The sequence below is a fragment of the Gossypium hirsutum genome, chromosome A06 (genome assembly GCF_007990345.1).
Source record: "Gossypium hirsutum isolate 1008001.06 chromosome A06, Gossypium_hirsutum_v2.1, whole genome shotgun sequence".
Lineage (NCBI taxonomy): Eukaryota > Viridiplantae > Streptophyta > Magnoliopsida > Malvales > Malvaceae > Gossypium > Gossypium hirsutum.
Window position 1 is genome coordinate 103157482 of NC_053429.1, and position 4554 is coordinate 103162035.

Below are 4554 nucleotides of genomic sequence, written 5' to 3' on the forward strand. Positions count from 1 at the left end.
AGGACCGCTAAACCGAGTCACCGAAATGTTTGAATGTGATACTTATTGTCTAGAATATGTAATTATGAATGTGTGAAAATTTCAAGCTTCAATTTGGTTGATTTCATGTGAATTTAGTCAATAGGACTTATGTGAGAAAATTCTAAAATGTGATAGGTCAATGTGTGAGGACCTATTAGTGCACGTGGACAAAGGGGGGACTTGCATGTCAAATTTCCCCCTACTAGTAGTGGCCGGCCATGACAAGCATGGTAGACCAAGTTTGATGGCCAAGACATGTCATAGACATGTTTTGTTGGTGCATCATGGGTGGAAAAAAATAAAATAATAGGCATGGAAATTAAATAATGAAAAGGAGTATGATGATTACACAAAAAAAAAGTGTGTAGTTGATTCTTTTGCCCCCCCATTGCCGTGAGCTAAAGAAAAGAGAGGAGAAGATCTTTGTTTATCCTTTTCTCACCTTCATTTAGCCTAAATTAGAAAGAAAAACAAAGAAAAATTTTCTCATCCTTTGGTTCATCCTTGGCCAAAAATTTTATGGAGGAAAGAAGAAGAAAGGTGAAGAGATTCGGCCATGCATGTAGCTAGGCTAAGGTATGTTTGATGATGTTCCATGAGATGCATGCATGTTTTAGTTGTTAGCTTGAGTTCTACCTAGCCCATGGTCTAAATCTTGCTATGTGATGGAAATGGCACTTGACCATGGATGCATCATTCTTGGTTGGTGTTTGATGTTGTGGTGATGAGGCATGAGGATGAGTTAAGATTCGGCCTAGGTGGAGGTTGTGTTAATGCCATTGCATGCAAAATATGAAGCTTGTTAATGATACATGTGATGATGGCTTGATGATTCTTGAACCTCCTTTTTAGCATTTTTGTGTGAGCACATATGTGCATTGGTTGCTAAATGGAGAAGAATCGGCTAGCAAGAGGTGTGCTAAGGCCGAATGTAACTTTGCATGTTAATGAGCAATGCATGTGTTAAATTGATGAAAAGGGGGAGGATGCTTTACTAGTGTGTATATGTGTGTATTAAGTGTTGAAATCGACCCCAAAAATAGACATGCATATTCGGCCAAGGGGAAAGAAATTAGCTAATATGTTGTGTTGATGCATGATTTTTGCATGTATGAGACTTTAATGTCTAATGTATAAATATGGGCTAAGTGCCTTGTGTTCATCTTTTTGATGCCTAAATGATGAAATCAATTTATTTGTTTAATTAAGCTCAAGAGCAAAGGGGAAATAAATCCGATAAAGGGAAGGAAAAAGTGGTTGAATAGCTAGCGGAATCGTTCGACAACACCCGAGGTAAGTTCTTGAGTAAGAGAGCTTAAATTACGATGTGATTAAATCATGCTCTATGTGAGGCTATTGAGCCGAATGTGCAAGGACGATATGTGCCTTGTGTTTGAGTTTCGCAAATGAAACTGAAATATGAATGTGCCATGAATTATTGTTAGATGTGCATGATTAATTGAATGCTGTCCGGGCTAAGTCCCGAAGGCTTTGTGCTAAGTGAATATATCCGGACTAAGATCCGAAGGCATTTGTGCGAGATACAAATTCCGGGTTAAGCCCCGAAGGCATTCGTGCGAGTTGTTAAATCCGGGTTATGTCCCGAAGGCATTGTGTGAGTTACTAAAACCGGGCTATGTCCCGAAGGCATTTGAACGAGGAGCTATATCCGGTTAAATCCCGAAGGTACGTGATTTGGTAATGAATGAGCTTGCTGTAAAATTCCAGCGAATACTCGAAAAACATCCCAATATGGGGATATGTTACGTATGTGTTGAATTTAATCGAGCCCTTACAAATAAATGTTCGCTCAGTTGATAAACGAGCTACCGGCCTTCGGCTAAGTTAGTCTATTGTGTATGTACATAAGGGTTGTTAATGTTGTGAAGCAAGTTTGATATCGGTAAATTGCGTATTGTGAAATATTCCGTTTAGCTAAATGTGTGTTATTCTTTGTTTATGCTGGAATTCCTTGCTCAAAACTTACTAAGCATAAATTGCTTACTCGTTACACTGCTCCTCTGTTTTATAGATTTTTGGTTCTCCAGCTATCGGACTCGGGATCTTGAAGTCGAAGTCGCCCACACTATCAAAGGCTCTTTTGGGTACTATTTTGGTTGAATTTTGATATGGCATGTATAGGACTACCCATTGTTGCTTTTCGAGTACTTTATGAAATGTATAAGTGTACAGCCATGCGAAAATGGCTTGTAGAAGTGGAGTATGGCATTAGACCATTCGTGTTTATGAATGTATAGATGGTTTCATGATGTAACTATAGTTGGAATGGAAGTGTTGAGCAAATGATCAGCCATTGGAATGGCTAAGTATGATCATATGTGGGCATATGTATGACAAGGCCCTAGTTGGTCCATGAAACCCCGAAAATAGGTAAGGTTTACTTTGAAAACAGAGGCTGACAGCAGCAGTGGTGTGGATTGGAAAAATCACAAGAATTCATAGGAGTGGAATTAAATAGTGAATAAATTATGTAATCGAACCTTGATGAATCTACTTTCATATGAAAGTAACGAAACAATCATATGAACAGTACAGTAAGAGATATTCAGGTTCTTGTGGAACAGGGCCAGAACAGTTTCTGGATTCCCTGTTCCGACTTTGGAAATTCACTATAAATTGACCAGAGATAATTAGGAGTCATACCATATATGTATGGATTCCTCTCTGAGTCTAGTTTTCATAGAAACAAACGACATCAGTATTGAAGCTCTGTGCAGAGAGATATCCAAGTCGTAATGGGAAAAGGTCAGTGTAGTCGACCCCTGTAACATGGGAGACTTTGACTAATAAACTGTACTAATTGGCCCGACCAAAAATTCTAGAAAAAAATACATAGGTGGGGACATGAGTCTAGTTTCAGGGAAAAATCACAAAACTGATTTTCGAGTTGTGAAACTCAAGATATGATTTTTGAAGCGACTAGTACTCAGACTGGGCAGTGTCTGGAAAAATTTTTCAAAGTTTGTTAACATCTCGTGTCCGACTCCGGTGTCGGTCTCGGGTTCGGGGTGTTACATGACCACCCTAGGAGAAATTTGGGTAGTTCCTCGAACCTGCATTATAAGTATTACTGTATGGGTTATTTTGAGATCTAAAGTTATTGTTACCCATATAGTTGACTTGTTCCTCTTCGTTTGTGGGATTGAAGGGTTGATATTCTGTATGCACACCTCCACCACTTGCGTCACACCTCATTACTGGATGTACCTGTGTAGAACCAAGTAAACCATCAATTTTTTTATTGAGAAGTTCTACCTGATTTGACAACATTGTAACTGAGTCAACGTTATAAACACCAGCTGTTTTCGTTGGCTTTGTCCTCATAACTTGCCACTGATAGTTATTCAGTGACATCTCCTCTATAAACTCATAGGCATCTTCCGGTGTTTTATTGTTGATGGTTCTGCCAGCAGTTGCGTCAACCATTTGCCGAGTCGAGGGATTCAGACCATTGTGGAATGTTTGTACTTGAAGCCAAAGCGGTAACACATGGTGAGGGCACCTTCTCAGTAAGTCCTTGTATCTCTCCTATGCATCGTAAAGTGTTTCTAAATCATCTGCACAAAAGAAGAGATATCATTACGTAATTTAGCCGTTTTAGCCGGTGAAAAATATTTTAGCTTTGTTCCTTAATGAAAAGGGAAACAACCGAAGATGAATGGCATCATCAGAAAAGCCATTGATTTTAAATGTATCGCAAAATTCCAGAAAGTTTACTAAGTGAGCGTTGGGATCTTCATCCTGCAAACCATCAAACTGAACAAACTGTTGTATCATTTGAATTGTGTTAGGTTTCAGTTCAAAAGTATTTGCAGCTACAGCCGGTCTAACTATGCTAGATTCAGTTCTTGTTAAAGAAAGTTTAACATAATCATACATAGTACGTGGAGCAGGATTTTGATTAGCCGCAATTGCAGGAGGTAGTTGATTGTTTTGGTTTTTAGCCATCTCTTCAGTTGGGGGTTAAGTATCGTCTTCTTGCTCGTTCTCTGTGTATCTTAAGCTGTGTCTTATTTCTCTTTGGTTTCTACAAATTGTGTGATCAATTTCTTCGTCAAAAAGTAATGGTCCCGACGGGTTTCTTCTAGTCATAAACTATAAAAAACCTGCCAAGAGAAAGAAAAAGTAAATTAATAAACAATGAAATTAAATTGCAAGAAAAATAAATGGCTAAAGTAATAAAAATTTATTGTTCCTAATATTTTAGTTCCCCGAAAACTGCACTAAAAACTTGATCACGTGATTCGTAACAAGTAACAAATATTTATAATGAAGATCAAACCTAAACTAACTATTATCACGACGAAAAGGTAAGCGCACCTATTGAACAATAGTATAGTAATGGCAAGACCGAGATATCGTACCCAGGGGAACCAAAAGTACTAGTAATAACTACCTTTTTATTATTTATCCTAGAAATAAAGAGGGGTTGTTTATTAAATTGATTAACTAAACTAATTAACTAATTAAACTAAGGCAAAGAGAAGATTTGGAAAAAGACTTGAAGAAAAG

At 37.9% G+C, this 4554-nt stretch overlaps 1 non-coding gene across 1 annotated transcript; it reads left to right on the top strand.

The window, feature by feature from the left end:
• Positions 1-3526: 3526 nt before the first annotated feature.
• On the top strand, positions 3527-3632 carry LOC121231009 (small nucleolar RNA R71). The gene has a single exon (XR_005929078.1). It is a non-coding gene; the product is annotated as a small nucleolar RNA R71 (small nucleolar RNA).
• Positions 3633-4554: the final 922 nt, after the last annotated feature.